The sequence below is a fragment of the Lycorma delicatula genome, chromosome 13 (assembly GCF_047948215.1).
Source record: "Lycorma delicatula isolate Av1 chromosome 13, ASM4794821v1, whole genome shotgun sequence".
In the NCBI taxonomy this organism is placed as follows: domain Eukaryota; kingdom Metazoa; phylum Arthropoda; class Insecta; order Hemiptera; family Fulgoridae; genus Lycorma; species Lycorma delicatula.
Window position 1 is genome coordinate 4,436,442 of NC_134467.1, and position 22,528 is coordinate 4,458,969.

Consider the following 22,528-nt stretch of genomic DNA (forward strand, 5'->3'; position numbering starts at 1 on the left):
TATATGAAAAAAATCAGATGTTATTAATGAAGTAAGATTTTATGTAATTTTCATTTAAAAAAAATATGTATATGTAATATAATAGGCGTACAAAGAAGTCATGTGGTGTCCAGATCAGATATTTCCTGTATGACACAAGTACATCAGGGAGGCTTCATGGAGAAAATCTGAAGTTTTTAATCGAAAGAGTACCATAACTTAGAGGAATACAAAAAAACTATTTTCAAGTTAAAATAAAAAATTAATTAATCTCTGAACGGGTATGGGGTGGGTTTCGAAGTAAATAATACGGGGTTTTTTCTTTACCTTCTGTTCACTAAAGATCACGTTTCCAAAATTTAGATGGGGCTTGTCGTATGCTAAACATGTGCTTTTATCAGTCACATTCAATACGGTGTTACTTTCAATATAATTTATTATAAATGTATTTTTTAAATGTTATTAATAATTTTTTTCACAAAAAATGCTTTAATTTTGCTTTAAATTTGTATTTTCAATTAGAATTGCATTATCTTAAATTAATTTCAGTAGTTTTCTTAGGAAGACTGATTATTAGACTAATTAAATAAGTGAAAATCTCATTTTAAGTGAAAAGTTTTTCTGTGTAATATTTTATGTACTTATAATTTTCGTAAGATTGATAATAAGTTTTAAAAATAACAAAATAATTTAATATTAGACAACATATATAACAGTCTATTGTCTATTGTTAAAAAAAAATTGATGTTGAATGAAATTTTAGATGGAATAATTTTTCATTATAATTTAGTTGTTTAAAAATAGTGGTTTGTTGAATATGTCTATCAAGGTCGTTGCCGTAGTGTGGAAAGGCAGAGAAGCTATGAGTGTGTAAATAAAAAACATGAAACGTATGACAATACTATTCGTAATAGGAAGCTTGTATATGATGTGATGGACAGACACAGACAGATGTTGCCATTTAAACTGATTTACTATTGTAACATTTAAACTGTTATGTTGCCACTTCTTCCGTTGTGGTCCCGTAGCCGCCGAGCTTAGCATCAGACAAATCGCCGCGTTGCGTTTTTTCTTATTCAATACGTTTACATAGAATATGAATAAAAATAATAATTTTTAATATTTTGGTAAAATTTTTATTATCTATTTTTTTTTTAATTTAATAACGAATCAATATATTATAATTTTACTATTAAAAAAAAAAAAAAAAAAAAATTTCTGCATTACACCCTCGGGCTGCTGTTCATAAAAATATAGATCATAGGAAAGTAATTTGGAAATCGTAAAAATATTATGGGCATTTTACTAAAAATGAATTAAACTTGCAAAATTAATGATTGCCTCCACTAGTAGTATTTTATGCATAAAATGTTTTTTGGAATCTTTGTAATTTTTTTTATTATTTTCATTTCTTAAAAATTAAATAATAATAATAATAAATTGTACTTAAGTTGTATTATTTTTTTATCGTTATATTTATCCGAGATATGATAAGGCGTAAATGTTCCTCAGGATTAAACAATGAGCAGCGCCCGTGCGAAGTTAGATACGATAACTAATTGTACTACATTGCATCTTGAGCGAAAAATAATATTACTGTCTCTTTTGACAAATGAAAAATGACAAGTGACAAATGAAGAGGTGTTGCGGCAAATAGATGAAGAATGAAGCGTTTGGAGAAATATAGTTAAAAGAAGAGGCAAGACTTATAGGCCACATACTAAGGGATCCTGGAATAGTCGCTTTAATATCGGAAGGACAGGTAGAAGGGAAAAATTGTGTAGGCAGGCCACGTTTGGAATACGTAAAACAAATTGTTAGGGATGTAGGATGTAGAGGGTATACTGAAATGAAACGACTAGCACTAGATAGGGAATCTTGGAGAGCTGCATCAAACCAGTCAAATGACTGAAGACAAAAAAAAAATTATTATTACCCAATTCTTCATTTAACTGTAAAGAATGTTTCCGTTTTAAGTGCTCTTTTAGGTTAGTAATATTGTCGAAAAACATTAAATGGTTTTTTGTTTTTTTTTTGCAAATTTTACAACAAACACTTTTGTTGTCTTCATTTTTAGTAAACAATGTTTAAACGATCGATGATTTCCCCCTGGTTTCATAATTCTACTTCATAAATAAAACTTAAAAAAGAAAGTTTCTAAACGGCTAAATTATATACGAAAAATAATCAAACTCGATAAAACCAAAGTTTAACGAAATAATCTCTAAACGAGTAAATTCTAATAAGTAATAATTCCTAAAATACTAAAATAAATGAAAAATTCTGTAGACCTAATCAAAAAACTAAAGAAACAAAATTGAAAAACGCAACGCTAACTGAAACTGTGACAAATAACACCGTAAGAATTGACCCAATATATAAAAACAAAAAACAAGTTACCAAAATATTAGGTACTGATTGACGAGATAATAATTTAAATAAAACCACAGCATCTGAAGAAATTAATGTTTAGGGAGCGATTAATAGCGGCGCCAGTAGCCCGTAGACAGTCAAAACTTATTAAATGATAAATTACTCAAACTAATGTATCTTATTCGATGTTTGTACTTGTGGAAAAAATAAGTAACGTTCATATTTCGAACGAATCATCGATTATTTATATCGTTCCATTACTAATACCTCTATTATTAAAATCAATCGATTTTGCCCATCCCTAGAGACGAGAGTCGTAAAATAAACAATTAATAGCGGAGTTCGTAGTAGCAACGGTATTAAAAGTGACACGATAATAATTGTAGCTCGAACCGGGTCGCTTAGTTTTTAAATCTCTCATCCTGTTCATATGAAAGTAATTTCGCTCCCTAATTGATAATTTTCAGTACGTTTTTGAAATAAAATAAACTGTAAAACAATCGCGTAAAGAATTACCAAACAAATAGTAAAATATGCGAAGTATACGACTTAACTGAATTTCGTTGTAATAAAACAGGTTTGGCTAATTATCCTTTGAATTATTAAAATAAAATCTATTAGGAATTCAGTAAAAATAACGTTTGATAAATTTAGTACGCTTCATTAAAAGAAAATGGTAATAAAATAGAAAAATTCCAGTACGTTACGTAACTTGACTTATTTCTCTACACCTAGCGGAAGCCTATTTGGAAACATCTTGGATTTAAAATGCATTACGATTTTGATTCGACGAAGTAGATGCGTACATTACAGACGCGAAAGAAACAGACCACCGTGTGAGAATTCAGATCGGCGAAACCGTTAAAAGATAGTATAAAAACCTTTGTTGTACAGTTAAGTTTCTCAGTTAACAGAATAATCTACGAATTACGCATAAAAGGCGACGTAATTTTTTCCACATTAAAGTAATAACAGAAATCGGTCAACCTAGTTTAAAAATGAGTCGGTTCTAAAGTTATTTAATAATAAACTCCATTGCCCGGTCAAGATAGGCCGAATATACATATTTTTTTATTCACCATCGCTTGGGAAGCGAAATAACGGTAAGTACGAGTTAAATCAAGTAAATCAAATAACTGTAAGAAAATCCGTAACAATGAGGACTTGGAATTTAGCGTTTGAAATACCGATGTTTTTTTATTACATTTCATTCGACGTACAAGTGTAAAAATTACTTACGGCTAAAAAGTTTCACACAAATAACTTTCTGATGCTAATCTAACGTGTCACCTACTAAACGGAGAATATTAGAGAAAACTCCTTCATTATATAAAAAAATATATAAATATTTATATATTTAGCAGTCAACATTGGTCCATATTGTTGGTAAGTACATCATATCCCGCCAAAATTTTAATGCACATAATCAGAAAATGTTATAAAACATTACGTATTACGCTAAGATAAAAATAAGAAGTAACAAACTTAATACAAAATAATTCCAAATAGTAATTAAACAATAAACTATACGAAATACTGAGTACTTTAACCCACAAATTACTTTAAATAACCGCACGTGGAAGTCAGTATAATAGCTGTTGTTATATATCAACACAAAAAAAATATTCGAGAAATTAAAAAAAAAATTTTAGAAAACTTTTATGAGGAAAAAGGGTTTCCCATTTAATGAAATATACGCGTAAGTTTAACAAACCTTTTAATTATAATATTATATTTCTTAAATAATATTTTTTAAATTTATACCGGGATATCGACTTGGAAGAATTTTATTCGCTATCAAAAATATCATGCGTTCACGTTTAACGATGAAATTTAAACTAGCAAAATAATAAATCGATTTGAAACGGGAAATATTCAAAACGGAGACAAGATGAGGTATATTGTAAATATTTTACCCTATAAAAAATCATAGACCGCTGGAAGCAGTCAATTGATTTATAGAACACCAGAAAGTTTAAATTCGTGTAAAATTTTCGTTCAATCTGGTCAGTTCTTTCTAACGATTGAATTTTAACCGATTCAATTAACTATCAAAACCGCAAAAATCAGATATAGCTAAGCCTGGCGCACTACGCCTACTGCGATGCACGGAGTGGTCAACTGCTGAGCGATTGCCGCGCTCTCTTCTACGTTTCAAAAATGAAATCGCTCCTATTTCTGTAGCGGAGAGAGAATTTTATAAAGTAACTTTTTTCATCGTAAACTCTACGTTAATATATACTCTAAACATTATTTTTTAACACACGTGAAGTCAGTTGAAAATAAAAATAAAATAAAAAAATCTAACAAAAACGGACCCAGAAATGGCCTAATTAAATCGATTTATACGATAAAAACAAACTCGTGTTAATTGTGTATCCACCTACTAAAGGGAAGAAATATTTTTAAGTTAATTACTTTAACGAACAATTATTTTTTTTACGATTTATCTTTTTTACTTATCACACAAACACACAAATTTATGTGCGTTTTGTATATGAAACGCACAACATATGTGTCTCCAGGGACAAATTCAGCGTAAATGAATAATTATATTAAGTAAAAAAATAATATATTTTACGTATTTAAAAACAAACTCGAGAGTATAACAAATATTTACCGATTTGATAAATTTATTTTTTATTTTTTCTAATTAATTACTATCCACCCTCGTGTTATATTTATAATAATGATACCAGCCTAACGTGTCAGATATTAAACAGAGAATATCAATGAAAAAACCAACGTTATAGCAAAAGAGGTTAACAAATATGCATATTTACAAAAAAATAAAAATAAACGGTTTTTTTAGAATCACAATTTTGATCATTTTCAAAAATTATATTTTAACACCGAGATATAAATTAAAATTTTACCGCACAAAAATATACGCAGTAATTACATCTATAACATTAGTAAACCTAAAGGTGATTTTAACTTTAAAAAATAGAAGAAACATGACGCCTCATTGTGCGCAACAAGCGAATTTATTTATTCTTTAAACAAACAGTATATCGCTTGGAATAAATACTTTTCTATTTATAGCCTATCGCCTTCGATCGATTTTCTTTATTTGTACGAAAATAATTTGAAAAAATGGAATAGCATATATTTTACTTCGAACGGCGTTATCCCGCTTTAAACAAAATATTTGTTTAACGATTAACTCGTCGGTTATACAAATTATAGAACACTAATAACAATAAATAAATAAAGACTGAAAAATCGCGTTAAAAGTACGAAAGCCTTTTTTAATGCGGGTTTTAACCCTCCAAAATAAAACTTGGTTCGCGAATGAAGTTTTTTTCTTACAAATCTTATACTTTTTTGTGCAGTCGTAATATATAAGTACGTATCATAACTCTCTCTCGGTGTATCGGTGTTTGATTCTGTTTTCGGCTCGACGAGTAGCGAACGGGAAAATCACGTGTTACTCTTCTAGTACCCGCGGTATGAAATATTATTTTAGAGAATACGTATGCTTTTTTTTTAAGAAGTAAAAAAAGTTCTAAATCGTGTCACCTTCTACCGTTTGGTTACAGAATATAACAGACAAAACTTTCTTAGATTTTAAGATAACCCGGCAAAACTACCCAAAATATTATTGAAAATTTTCCGGTTTTATTTTGCGGTTTAAAAACTAATACTTTATTTATAATGAAACACTTGAGAACACAAAAACACCGACCGGGTGTTCTCGAGGAATAATAAAAACAAGCGAGCGAGCGCGGTAAAATTGAAAAGTTAATTCAGGCTAATTTGATAGTCAACGGTATACAAGGAACTACTTTCAGCAGCAACACGCCTGATCTCCTTAAAACTACCAACATCAATGTATCCTTCACGAGTCGGTTGGAGAGTTATCGATTCGGTTTACAAATTTTAACCTCTCGCAGCAGGTAGAATTTGAACCGGCAAATTTCACATTATAAAACTAATTATAAATAAACCTTCATTCCGATCGGGAGACAATAATACATCATATAGATTACGTCTACAAAATATAAATTACAAAAACAAATTATAAGATAAACAAGACATAAATATTAAAAATAAAAAAAACACGACTGCCGAAAAGAAACTGCTGATAAACGTTGTTTTTGTTTTTTTGTGCAGCTTTGGTTCCATCATGATTTTCTATACTAGTAAACACCCCGTTTAAATTTTGAAAATCGGAAGATCGGTTGCGAAGATATAATATTTCTGAATAACTGTTATTTGTTAGATCGAGAGTGTATATGATAAAACGCAAAAGTTAGCCTTCAGCCTACTAACAAGTAGCGATTTTGAAAATCGGACGATTTTTTGCAGAAATATTATAAGAACATCCCATTGCACCCCCCAAATAGCACTTTAGGGGCACCCCGTGTATTACCAATTGTTGGTGATGATCGGTCTAGCCTCGCACGAGGTTTCTGGATCACCTCACCACTCTAGCCTTACTCACAGTCCCCATGGGAAGCCCGTTATTATTAATTTATCTATTTAATATTAGTCTGTTAGTAATTTTATTTAACGTAAATGTAATTCTATTATTCGTACGATTTCCTTGAAGGTTCACACAGCGATAGAGGCTCACAAATTCACAGTTCATTAATTCACTTCATTAAAGTTTGTACTTCAACCGGCAGATCTCCACTATTACATACATATTTATAAAATTTATATATATATATATATATATATATATATATATATATATATATATATATATAGAGAGAGAGAGAGAGAGAGAGAGAGAGAGAAAGCCTATGGCAGTGGTTCCCAAAATTTTCCGAGCCGCGGAGTCCTTTATCAATTAAAAGTTTTTCCATGGCGGTTTACCCTAAGTATGACTACTCGTATGTAAGAGAAAAATAAAAAAATTCGTGTACTTCATTATTTTATTTTATTTTTTTTTCATTAAAATTAATCAATAATAATAAATGTCTTCGTTCAATTAATTATGAAACTTTTAAAATATTTCGCGGCGCCGCTGTGAAGAGGCCGCGGCGCACAGTATGGGAATCATTGGCCTATGACACTCCCGGTAACGAAAGGATTCCAACGTGCAGGCGTACAACTAAATCGGTTCGGCCGTTGAGCTGCAAAGATGGAACATACATACGTACAAACATACACCCTAAATACATTACACTCATTTTTGTGCAGTCGTGTAACAATCGAGAACGTGATAAAACTGAAATTTAAAAAGTACAGCGCGTATAATTACAGTTTGTTGAATATAAGAAAGTCTTGATGCGTTTAGTTTACGAAGGGGAAGGATAATACACCCAAAAGAAATGAGATCGGTATATTTCCAAGAATAATTTGCAATAATGTAGTTGAACGAACGAAATCTACGAATCGCTTCCGGGATAGCAGACGTTTTATCAGAAAACGTACTTATTTCGCTAAACGTTATGTAATAGTATACAGAATGTAAACTTTTACTTGGAAGACGAAAATTTACAAGGTTTGTATTACAATACGGTGTAATATTTAAGGGTTTCACTGCAAGCGAAAAAAATAGAAAAAAATTAAAACCGCATCTACATATTTTTTAAAGTAAATAAAACCTAACGCAAAACTAAATAAAACGGATGATATTTACATTTATCGATACAAAAAGAACCAAAAGGTAAATTCAATTACGATAGAACATTTTTGCAACTACGTGTTTATATACTTCATAAATAATTTTACACGAGGTCCTCGCATGTCTGCTGATAACACCGCACTAATATTTTCAGTAATCATAATTACAAACCGATACAGATTGAAGAAACGTTGTCTCCTCTCTGTTCCGCTTTAAATTCGAGCCGCTATAGATGTCCATAGTACGTCGACTACGCGACTTCAAACTTCTATCGCGATTACAAACTCGGAATTTAAATGTCTTGTAGTTCACCGTGAATTAAATCCATTTTCAAGACGAAAAGCGATCGCATCTTAATTTTTCAAGCCGCAGATAATTTGGAAAATATCCATGTCGTTTATTATACTAGTTTAAATTTTATTACACAGTCGTTTTAAATTACTCCTTACAAACTGAAAATCGCTAAGAATTTTGACATTATTCGCTTTAATATTTGTTTATTGTCGATTGAAAATTGCATATACAATTTTATTCGACATATTTATCCTTGAAGCAGATACCAAAAGAAATCTTGAGCGCTACCCGCGAGTTCATATTATTGTAACAGAATTATTAAAAAAAGAATTAATGAAAAATACAATAATTATCTAAATAAATATATAGGATTTTTCTAACATGATAGATAGAAATAAAAAACATAAAAATTTAAATTGAAAATTCAAGTAAAAAAAAAATGCACAGCACCAGAACGTAAAATTAGTTAAGTTTACATTGAAATTGTATATAATAAAATACATTTTGGAGAAATAAAAAAAAAATCATTATAAGATAACTACGATAAGACAACAATAAATACAATTATGAATTTATACTGCCTTAGCATTCACTTAAACATATGTAGATTTTTTAATGTTAAGTAGTCTATTATTAATTTATTTTGTCGTATGTTATTCGTTATAATAATATGTTAAATTTATTGTTATTAGTGTTGATTATTTTTGTTTTTCGATGCGGTAATTTAAAATATATATTGCGCTTCACCCGTCATCTGTTTCTTTTATTAGATATTTATTATTTGGACGTTAAAACGGTCGGGAACTTTTTTAGAAAATATACCGGTGTAATACGAAAATTAATGTTTGCAACGGTTAATTTTGAAAAGAATGCGGTATAAGTATTTTTTCCTGCCGAACGATTGTACGATGTATTTTTAAATTCAAATTCATTTATATATTTGTTTAAAAGTGTAGCTGGTCGAGTGCATTACGCCAACGAGACTGTTTTGAATAGTGTAGATTTGTTTACGTGTAATTTAATCGTGTAATCCATATAGTTACACGATACTAAGAAATTCATGAATATTCAAATTCGTATTAAAATTACGTTATCGGTCTTTATATTTTGTAGTTAAGCATCTAAGCCAGGGGTCGGCAACCTTTTGAGTCAGAAGAGTCAAAAATTACAATTTACAAAATTTCAAAGTTTTTAAATAGCCACAAAAGTTTTTCGAAAATAGGTTTATTAAATAACAATTTATAGGTACTTACACTTATAATTATTATTTTACCTCTAATTTTTAAATAATAAAAGCTATAAAATATATAAATAATAAAATAGGTGATTTATTAAATAATATATTTTAATAAAAACACTTTTGCGGTAATATCCAACAGTAGTACTTTTTTTCTTTTTTAACAATTCTTATAGACTTCAAAAAAGCAGTTAGGTACCTTATTTGGAAAAAAATATGTGTAATATGTATTTTAAAAATATAATACTTATTATGTTACCTATCTTTACTTCGGTTGTTTTATTATTATTATATGTACATACATAACTTTGAGAAGATAATTCGCTTCTAACTCTTTTACTTGAAACAACAAACTATACGTCACAGCCAAAGCGCTGTTGAAGACGCCAAATTGTCTTGCGTCGAAAGCGAATTAAAACCTACATAGAAACAACCGACGACGGCGTCATTCGAGAGCTTCTGACGGACTGACGACAGTGACGACGCGTGTCACGGGGGAGGGGTGCGGTGAAAAGCGAGTACAAGTGGAAAAGTGATAGAATCCGTGCCTAATCCTCGTTAATCGATTCAGAACGATTTTTAAATGTTTATTTTTTTTTTATAAAATAAATAATATTTGCGTATGGAACTAAATAGCCGCAGCTTCACATCCATAGAGCACCATGTGGCGCATGTGGCTCGCGAGCCGCAGGTTGCCGACCCCTGATCTAAGCCGATCAGGGGGAAAAATGTATTTCTGTGGAGGCGATCGATTAACGGCGATCGGTTTAAAGTTCTTGTTATCGATTCTAAAATTAATATCGACTGAATTCGCGTTTTGTAACTCTTTCATTATCTCGTGTTAATATTTTTATCTACAAATATAAAATAAAAAATTATAATAATATAAATAAAATATAAAAAAATAAATTATAATATAATAATAAACATTTTTATCTGCAAATATTATCACGGCACGGATGAAGTCCTACGCAAGTACTACGGCATGAAAAGAAACAAGAACAAAACGAAAGTAATGAAATGTAGTAGAAATAACGAAGATGGACCGCTGAATGTAAAAATAGGAGGAGAAAAGATTATGGAGGTAGAAGAATTTTGTTATTTGGGAAGTAGAATTACTAAAGATGGACGAAGCAGGAGCGATATAAAATGCCGAATAACGCAGGCGAAACGAGCTTTCAGTCAGAAATATAATTTGCGTACATCAAAAATTAATTTAAACGTCAGGATAAGATTTTTGAAAGTAGACGTTTTGATCGTAGCTTTCTACGGAAGAGAAACTTGAACGATCGGAGTACCCGAAAAGAAAATATTAGAAGCTTTTTTTTTTAATGCGGTGCTATAGGAGAATGTTAAAAATCAGACGGGTGGATAAAAAGATAAATGAAGAGGTGTTGCGGCAAATAGATGAAAAAAGAAAAGTTTGGAAAAATATAGTTAAAAGAAGAGACAGACTTATAGCCCACATATTAAGGCGTCCTGGAATAATCGCTTTAATATTGGAGGGACAGGTAGAAGGAAAAAAACTGTGCAGGCAGGCCACGCTTGGAATATGTAAAACAAATTGTTACGGATGTAGGCTGTAGTGGGTATACCGAAATGAAACGACTAGCACTATATAGGTAATCTTGGAGAGCTGCATCAAACCAGTCAAATGACTGAAGATAAAAAAATCATGTTACGTTTATCACTACCATTCCTGTTTGATTTTAATCTGTAAGTTACTGGGTTTGATTCCCAATCTGCCTTGTAATTTTTCATTTGCTGTTAATTGATCCAAATCGTTAAAAAATATAATAAACTGACAATAATCAATCGTGAACCTGTAAACAATAATACACGAAATAAATTTTGCACTTTAAATAAACATAAAAATGTGTGCTGTACAGAATCCAATTTTCTGTTTGTTAATATTACAACCTGCATAATAAATTACACTTCTTAACGGTTTTCTGAAATTTTTACGATAAGAATTCGACGTAATACTTCAAACACGATTGAACAGCGAAATGTTATTTAACACGTTACCAACAATTAACCTACAACAATGAGTAGCATTTAAACTAATTGCGATGAAAAAAATCAGTGTTCCCAACTTGTTTTCCGTAGGTCTAAAATTATTGTACCTACTAGACACATCTGTTTTCTTTTTTGTAACATTTTCTTCTAAGTTTTCGTCATTAATAGAAGTCGACATGTTTAAAATTTTATTTCTTTTTTGTTGACATTATTATTTACGTTAATCTTCTTGTAATTAAATTCTCTACAATTTACGTTTAAAAAATGTACGATTTATTGCCAATTTAACAACGTTATTGTAGTCAAACGTAAAATAATGTGTTTTTTGACCCTATTTTTGGCGTTTTACACGAGATATCTTAGAAACTAAAAGAGATACAGTTCTGGGACCTATTTGTTCGATTTCCCAGCTCAAAAACTATAAGAAACAATTGAACTTGCCCCTTAATTGACCTTCCCAGGATTTCAGAAAGCCTTAATTTACCCGGTGGAACTGAAACTCGGGCGAAATCTTTCACTCTGTATAACTCGCTAACGAAGCGTTTTCGGGTCTATGTTTATATGAACGTTTTCTTATTTTTAGCCTCTAGAATGAGTTGTCAAAGTATTGCTCTATTCTCCTGAATCACCTGTATTTCCTTGATTTTGGGCATAAAAATAATTTTAAAATGAAAAATAAATATTTTCCTCCCTAATCAAGTTTGAACATGTTAGGAATTCACTCAATATAACCATTTACAGTTATTTATTTTGTAAATATAATTTAATCAAACTTAACCTACGCTCGCTTCGCTCGATAACGTTGCCTAATTAACACGGTAATGTTTTGAGTATTTAAATAATAAATTCAGTAATTCTGACAATTATTTATTATTTAAATAATGAAAACATTATTGTTAATTTGTCGATGTCAGCGAGCGTAGGTAAAAAAATATTTTTTTTCCTTAATTCTCGCCTAAAAATTGTTATTTTTAACAAAAAAAAAAAAACAAATGTGTGCTTCACACCGCACGGCCGAAGTGAAAACTTGTATGGGATCGCAATCGTTTCGAGTTAATATATATTACAAGTATTTAATATTACAAGAGGAGTATAAAAAATTATCTAATGTGACCGCCGCGCGAATAATATATTGTATGCGCGCGCACTCTAGTTAGAATCATCGAATTAAATAAACAAAAAATATTATGTTTAAATAAATTGATAAATATTTTAATTTAAGTTGTATGCGTAAGCCATGCATCAGAGAAATTCCACGTGACGGGAAAATCCTACAACTGTGTTGTCAACTTTTTTGCGGTAGGCGTTCAATTGTCATTAAAATAGTAGCTATATTTCAATTTTTGTATGCGTTACGTGGTAGGGTGTCATACAATTTAAGTTAATTACAATCAAGAAAGGAATGTTTTAATAAAAATAGAAAGAACATGAGAACAAATCAAACAAGTGAATTTAAAGTTCGGCATTTTATTTAATGAATTTATTGCGGTGTAAAATTTTTTATGCGTATGAATAAATTCAATTATAAAATTTATATAGTCCTTTATTTTAATTTGTACCCTCAATTATACGATTATATACAAAATAAATTTGGGGGGTGTCGAATCATATTATTAGTTCTAAGATCTGTCTAAATCTATTACGGTATCTTTACGATTTACTACAGTTTGTTATTTTCTTATTTTTTCAGCGAAAAGTAAAATAATACCTTTGCTCTGATAAAATAATTTAGAATTGCAGAAAGAGCTTTTATTTAAATCTTTTCAAGAGTTACGAATTCTTGACACAATTATATTGAATCGCGTTAAAAATGAAGGAAATCTTCCTAGTTAAGTTACTTCCATGTCACAAATCATCAATTTTTCAGGTATATCTTATTCGGTTAGCTTATAGAATTCAAGTGTGAGTGTTCAGGTGGCCGATTCGCAAGCATCTCCTGTAAATCCCGATGCGTATAAAAGAAATTACGCGACTCTCGTACAGGCACTTGTGAACTGCAGCACCCCCTATTTCCACTTGGTATTATCGATAACATTTAATATAACGATTCCTTTTATACGTGTACAATATATAATCCTTACGCTTAATTTCAGTAGCCGTGCCGCGGTTTATGAAAACATACAAAAATCTTTATATGCAACTGTGAGCTTCACAGTTACAGCGGCGTGCTGTTTGGCTATTCTACGCGTGCGCGTAAAGAACGCTGAACGATGCTTTGAGGGAGAGAAAGCACTGTCGCTCCCGCAGTTCTGACCCTTGCGTGCCGGTAGAAGGTAGTTTTGTTTTTACTCCGCGCGTGTGTGGAACGTTCCTCGTTCGTTCCCTTTTCTAGTTTAATCGGTGGAAGGAATACGAAAGCGGTTTAGTTGTTTTTCAGTAGCGATCAGAAGATGGTGTAAAGCAAGAATTCTTTGATCGCCACAACCGTCCAAAAATACGCTGGAAGGGCAAAAGAGAAGGTAATTAGTAAAAAAATAATTACGAATTTGTTTCTGTGTAATAGAAATTTAAATTAAACACCGTTAGACTGCAGTGTTTTTAAACTGACAGTTTATTAAGTTATCTACTAATACTATAAAATATTATCTGTATTGACATTTTATTATTTATTCGGTTAAACCGAATACGATTTTTAAAGCAGAATGTGCTGTGCTTAAAAAACCGATAAAGTGTAGAATTAGATTAATATCCTGCTTCCAGCTATTCTATTCGATTCATTTTGTCGGTTCTTTTAATTTCCATAAAAGTTTGACCACGGCCTTGAAAAGGTCCAGAAAAGGTTTTTCTGGAGCAGCACCCCCAGTAATTTTAAGTACGAGCCGCCACCGGAATCGATGCTTGACTAAACCCTATTTAATCTCTACATAAACAGATCTAAAAATAATAAACATTATAATGATCTGTGTAAAGACAGAGATAAATTTAGAAAATTGATTTGAAATCTACGTTTCCAGTGAAAAAGAAAAAAAAAGGTATAAACCTGAACAGATGGACCGAAGAAACGTGACATTTTGGAAAGCAAAAGAAATCAAAATTTTTGAAACGTGATCTTTAGTGAACAGAAGGTAAAGAAAAAAATCCCGTATTATTTACTTCGAAACCCACCCCCCATCCGTTCAGAGATTTAATTAATTTTTTTTAAACTTGAAAATAGTTTTTTGTATTCCTCTAAGTTACGGTACTCTTTCGATTAAAAACTTCAGATTTTCTCCATGAAGCTTCCCAGATGTACTTGTGTCATACAGGAAATATCTGATCTGGACACCACATGACTTCTTTGTACGCCTATTATATTACATATACATATTTTTTTAAAATGAAAATTACATAAAATCTTACTTCATTAATAACTTCTGATTTTTTTCATATATATATATTTGTTATTATTGAATTATTATTATTTACTGTAAAATTATTATTACAATCAGGGGTTAATAATTAAATTATTAATAAATCAATATATTTGAATAAATAAAAAAATATGTGTATGAAATCAGATTTGAATCGATGCGCCTTCCATTTGTAAGATTAAAATTTTATTTCGCTATAACTGTGGAACCGATGAAAATAAATACCGCTTATGATATAACGTGAAAAGCTCTCGATGAGGAATTATTTTTATAGCTGCGGTAGCGCACAGGTATGAGCGTATTTAGCAAAACATCGGATCGCTACTTTTTACGGCGGGTGAGTGCAAACTAAACGTAGGGCTAAACGATTTAATTTCCAGATAACTAAGATCCGGTCGAACAACAGTGTCCCCGATCCCGATACGTTAAACAGTTTAACCTGCTGATGGATGATACATACGCCGTTTGAATCTTGAAAATCGGACGAGCGGTTGCCGAAATATTACGGCGGCACCCCATCGCAACCCCCCACCGATTTCCGAACGGCGCCCCGGGGGAAATTGAAAATATTATCGATCGTCGGATACCAACGGGAGCGGATAGACTTATACCTGGGCGGGCTCCGTGGCGCGAGTGGTAACGTCTCGCCCTTTCACCTGGAGGTCCTGGGTTCAAATCCCGGTCAGGCATGGCATTTTTCACACACGTTACAAAACATTCATCTCATCCTTGCGGTATGAATCGCTTGACTGCGGACCCGGAGGTTAAACAAAAAAAAAAAAAAATTATGCCTGGGGGGGTTCGAAAAAATCTTTCAGAGCGCTAGGACGAGCCGTTGTCGAGATATTTACGATTTTTATACGAAAATTCGGATCCGGTTAAAAAGGGCTAAATTTTCCCGAAACTATATGCCGTTTAAGTAGGATAGAATTACCTTTGGCAACGGAGGTTTTTTGCGGTCCTCTGTGGTGCGAGTGATAGCGTCTCGGTCTTTCATACGGAGGACCCGGGTTCGAATCCCGGTCAAACGTGGAATTTTCACACGCTACAAAATTTGTCATTCATCTCATCCTCTGAAGAAATACCTAAAGGTTGTCCCGAAGAATAAAAAAAAAAAATGCAGCTTTTTGTCGCTTTAGTTTATTCCAGATAATGGAACATCGTGAATATATTTGTAAAAGTATTATCGGAATAGATTTGAATTTGAAATTGAATATACAAATTATAAATGTTATTCTCTAACATTGGAGCCGATTAAACAGATTCACCGCTATCAGGGTGCACTCTGACGGTGAATGTTGAATAAAAACATTTTTATAAAAAAAGTGAACGAAGAGCAAACCATCTGACGATCATTTACATCGTTATTCATCCATTCGTGAAAAATAATCTGTATATCCTGAGGCCTTTCCGGTATATAAAATGCTGAAAATTTTATTTGATTTATTTATAAATGCGGTGAATTGATTAATCGCCTCCGATGTTGGAGAATAACATACTTGATTTGTAAATTTAACGTTAATTAGACGAGATTAACAAATGTAGGTTATGTCTGGAGAAAATTTAAACTTACTTGTTTTACGAGGATTTCTCGTAATCTGTTTACTCTAGAGACTGGTATGGACTGATTTTATTTTTAATTTCTAGTTAATGTTTCGACCCCCCCCCCCCCCTTCGCCAGGGATTATCTATGTTGTCACGAATTCAGGGAAGGTCCGAATAAGCAAATATTTCAATCTATCACCGACGTATTTGGTACTTGACTTTATTCACCGGAAAAAATCCATATTTGTCAGATATCGATCTTTCACGGTAACTACATTAATTGCCGGCTAAAATTTTGTTTCGTATAAATTTAGTTAAGAATAAGATTAGATTTACTTAAAGTCGAGTTAACCAGAAATCTTGAAGTGTGAATTAATCCGTTAAACTACGGGAAATTCAATCGACTTACTCGTAAACCTAACATTAACCTTGATCTAAACCTAACTAAACTCGATTAAATTTCATTTAAACCAAGCATTTTACTCCGCAAATAATGCGTATCGTACGTTTACCAAAACCCACATCTTAAGCTAAACCTAAATTAATTTAACCTTAAGTGAATTTAATTTCATCGAAACCGATTTATTTAGTTCCAAAATAAAGTATATTACACTTGTAATATTTCAAAATTTCGGTAAGGGTGCTGCGTAACTTGGAAGAGACTAACTCGATGGAAAGCGTTCCGACGAGTAATTTTAATAGTAACGAATAACTTTGTTTTACGTAAAGTATAATCCAAATTTCATCAAAAACAGAGGCGAGTCCATAACTTACATAATTACCAAAGTTATTATTAAATCTGAACGTAAAATATACAGGAACAGATATAGTTAAATTTAAATTTTGAATCTTTTTCATAAATAGACAAATTTTCCTATAAATAAATCTATAAGCGCAACTTTTTAATTAGAATAGTTAATTTATTATACGTCACACGATATTTAACAGTACAAACGAAAGGAGAGTTACTAAATTAGCTTTAACTTTCCCGTCTAAATAGCTTTACAGCTCTAGAAGGGAATGTATTTAAATCGGTCCTCTTTCGGCATATGCGGTTTTCACCGGATCTTGACATTTTGACGCCTAAGGAACCCGAAAAACCGAATGGAACTTTATCGGATGTTAATGTTCGTATAAACATGCGTTCGGTGTCGGCATATAAATCACCTTATATCTCCAGAACTACTGAACCGATTTAGACCAAACTTGGTCTGATTACTTCTTCATATGTTGCACGTGCCCTTAAATTTTCAACTTTAAAGGTCAAGAAGATGAGACTGTATAGCAAGGTCACCTTCAATCTCGAGATTTCGCCTAACGTCATATTTTACTTAGGCAAATTTTTTAACGATTAAAAAATTGTAACAATATTTACAAAAAAACTTTTTTAAAATCCCATCCTCACCGCAAAAATTTACTGCTATGTTCTGACGTCACAGGTGAGCGGTAGAATTAGATAAATGAATAATATTTAAAATGTAAAAAGTCACTCTGTCTGGCGGGATGTCTAAATCGATCGCCCGGTCGACTCCGTACCTGGTGCATTAAGCCGCATGGATACACCAGTCTGCCGATCCTACAGGCGAATTTTTTCTATGTAAGTTGTGAAATTACTTTAGTTATATAACATATAATTTGGTAATTGTGAGCAATTATTTCCTCGACCTCAATTTTTCCCGTATTACAATATGTTATATTATGAAGACAAAACGAGAGAAAAAATTTGCCGGAACGTTCGTAGATAACGTAGATGAGCAGTTGAAGATAACGAAAACGGCAATATCGTGTTCTGTTATAAGATAACCAAATAAATAAATAAATAAATAAATATATATATATATATATATATATATATATATAGAGAGAGAGAGAGAGAGAGAGAGAGAGATAAAACGGGCGCGCATCACGCACACTACAACCAAGTTTGAAACAAGTTATTCAATACTATTTTTTTATAATATAATACATAAAGGTTAATACACTAATATTAACTATATAATTAAAAAGCGAAACATAAGTGACCGTTTAAAAATTAAATATATACGTATTGAATTTTTTAATTAACATCTTATGTTCTAATAAATATGCGTTAGATAAAACAAATAAAATATGTTAAAAATACATACCAAAATGTTAAAATAAAGACGATAAGTTTGTATAAATAAAGCAACACGCATTAATTATACGTAAATTTAAAACTCGTTTATTGTCCATCAACTGTAAGCGACTGATGATCGACTGAGTTATCGTGTACGCGTTCGTAAATCTCCGCGTACAATCGGCTACCTTCGGTGTATGAATTCACTCGACCGCTTAACTTGTGAAATATAGATTAACGTAACGGCGTTGAAGTTTTATTTTATTAATATACAACGCGTGCGCCCACCCTCACATATACACTCAACATCTATTTAAACGTGTAAAATAATAAAATAAATTATTAAAATAAACTGTTAAACGTAATTTAAAATTCATTTTATATATAAATATTTTTATTTATTATCAAAAGTTACGTAGCTAAATAAAGGTTTATTTTTAAAAAAATATACTAATTTTAAAAAAAATTAAATTAAAAAACCGTTAAAAATTTGAACCCAGTTTTTAGAAAACCCAACTGATATAATAAATTAAGCTACCACTCCTCCACTCCTCTGATCACCGTAGCGGAGGGGTAGCGTCTCGGCATTTCATCTGGAGGTCCCGGGATTCGAATACCGGTCAGGCGTAACATTTTGCGTACGCTTAAAATTTCCATTTTCACATTCCTTTGTAATAAATTCTTTGTGATCTTCTACGGTGAATCGTTCATCGGTTATAGAAAAAAGAATCGATACGATTGAATCTCACTGAATTTCGATTAAATTTTTATCTTCCCGGTAATATATTATTTATTACATACGCAGAGTGTATCACGAATTTCTCCCAAGCCTTTCACAACCTATTCTACTCGCGAAGATAATGAAAAAAAATTCGTCATAACATATGTCTTAAAATGCATCATTTTAGGACGTAAAATGAATTATTCCATTAAAATAAAAATATATTTTATATTAAAATAATGTCACGCATTATTATGAATGCCGGTGAAATAATGTCGTACTGAAATTTTTAAAACGTTAATTACGGGACAAAATTGTTTTGTTTGGTTTTTGACTTAAAAAATATAATGAAATAGGTCCCAGAAACGTATCTGCAGTAGTTATAGTGAAATCTGGTGTGAAATTTAATAAATTGGGGTGAAAACCCTGTTTTTTATGTTAGACGTACAATAACTTTGTTAAACGAGTAATAAACTGTAAAACTTTTAAACAAAACTTGTAGAGAATTTAATTCTGAACAAAACGGTATAGTAAGTCGAAAGAGACCGATTAAGGAGATCAAAATAAACAAGAAAATTCGTATAAAAGTTTAAATAAATTACAAATATTATACACTTTTGTGCCGGTTTTTTCTGTACCTTGGAGCCGAACCTGTGATTTATACGGAATTATTCACTCCTATTCTTCCACCGTATTTTTCTTAACGATGTTCTTTAAGATCATCGTTAAGGTGATCTTAACGATGATCGTTAAAGATGATCGTGATGTTTAAGATGATCTTAACGATGTCCTCGTGCCGCATTCTTCTGATGTTCAGTATAGTCCAAATGATATTCTCTGGAGGTATACGTGCCGAATTCTCTCCGGCACGCTTCAATACCATTCAGAAAACGATCGCCACAAATACAGAGTGTTCTACGGAACCCTGCTCCTTCCTGCAATAATTACATTTCACGGAGGTTTCAACCCGACAATGCTCACAGATATGCCTTAAAAACACCCGTGACCGGTAAAGAACATGGTCGGTTCGAACCCCGATTCACTTTGTTTACAAATTTTCTTATTTCTGTGCGTAAATATTGCTACTTTCTTTAACAATTTCAACTACAAATCCGCTATTTATTAATCGATTTCAAATAAGGTATAATTTTATTCAAAATAAAAGACTTAACGTTTTATTTTATTATTCGTTACGATTAATATTTACAGAGTCGACCCATCGCGTCGGTCTAGTGGTTAACGCGTCTTCCCACATCAGCTGATTTGGAAAGTCGAGAGTTACAGCGTTCAAGTCCTAGTAAAGCCAGTTATTTTTACACGGACTTGAATACTAGATCGTGGATACCGGTGTTCTTTGGCGGTCGGGTTTCAATTAACCGCACATCTTTGGAACGGTCGAACTGAGAATGTACAAGACTTCATTTACACTCATACATATCATCCTCATTCATCCTCTGAAGAATTATCTAAACGGTAGTTACCGGAGGCTAAACTGTTAAGTTTAAATTATGATTCTTTCTCAGACGTTTTCGGTCCTACATCTGGCAAAGCCTATGTAATAACAATCGTGTGATTACTGATGTCGATTCACGAGTACGTAGTTTTACGTTAGCCTACTCAGTATCATCTCTTACGATGTTATATCTTAAACTTATCTATCTTGAATTCCTGAGTGAAGTTCCATGTTGTTTGTCGCATATTAGTTACATATATTTTTAACCGTGTTAATTTCATCATTAAGGCGGTTGAAAATTTCGTAATTCAATAGTGCACAAGAGCAATTTACATTATTTTCGGAACAAATAATTCGGTTAAGTTTGTTAAGACCAAATTTGGTTACGTTAAGTTTAACCTAACAAAAGTTATGAAATTTTTGGTGAGAGTACTGTGTAACAAACGAGGGACGTAATTCGTGTGAAATCAATTTCCGACCGAAAAATTTCAATCGTAACAAATAACCTACGACCTAAATAAGGTGTAGTCCAAATTTCATCAAAACGGAAAGTGTGTCTTTTAGAGTTAAATACCAACTGCATTTTAACGGGTTTACATAGCAGTCTGTAAAAGGCAACCGGTAATCACCTTACTTGCCGCTTTTCTTAATAACCATCGTATAGGATGGATTTTATTCATAATCATGGCCGTGTTATTTTTAGTAGGAACTTGCCATGTCACTTACAACCATTACGGTTATGGTATTTAATAAACATACAATCTGCTATTTTATATTGAAATTTAATGTGTATTTTTAATTTGTAGAACGGTTAAATTGTATCTATGAAATCCCACCAAAAATTGTTTAAAAAAAAAAAATCACTTCTTTGAATTTGACGATTTTACTGGAAAGACATTGACAGGGGTTTTTATATTTTTGGACTTAGTTGTTAAAAATCGCTTTCTTCTCGCATTCTCAAACGGTTAAGCAAATTTTTACGGCGAAAGATAACTGAAAAGTTTCTTCTTTTATATCTTTACTGCGTAAACCAAGCTGACAATACACAAAGAGTGTATAGCACCAGCTACTTTTTTCTTATGTATTTTGTACACGTACTGAACAGAGCTATAGAGAATTCAGGAAATTTTTTTTTTTTAATTACTATAATTTACCAATTCCTCGACAGAGTAATATTTTTGCTGTAAAAGGAAACTGTTTAATTGTATTTTAAATAAGTCGCTGGGATGATGTGCTGAACGGTTTGGAAATTTATCGAAAGCGGCAATAAAAAGATTATAAGGCTCTTTCTTACAAATAAAAATTTCGTGTTGAATTAACATGAAAGTAGTTTTGATGTCTGGTTTGACAGAGATGATACTTATTTGATTGATTATTAGATATTAATAAAAATATTTACGACTCTGACTGTTTTTAATTTTACGAATAATATTTTTATTTTGATGAGTATTTAAAAATACATTACATTTGAGAAATATATTGTAACCTCCGATAGCTGTACCCTTTGACGGTTAACTGATACACAAAGGAGTCAGACATCAACGGTAACCGTATTTCGGTTGTTGGCGATCGCGTCGGTAACTTTTTCGAGCGCTGTATCTGATTCTTTCTCGCCGTTTAACGCTACAAAATATTACCGCTATTTAGTTGTTTTGCCGTATTATATTCCTTTTACGTATTAAATCTGTAGGTTCCAGTGAAAAATAGAAATTAGTTCTTAAGCGTCGAGAAGACAAAACATTTTAAATAAAGTGTAATTAAGAATTCAAAAAAAATTCCGACTTACAATTTTCTTTGATCCGGTAGACAGAACGACTACAGCCAAGTACATGGAAGTAACATAAAAAACCCGTAATGAGAGCTGAGCTTTATCGGTTAACC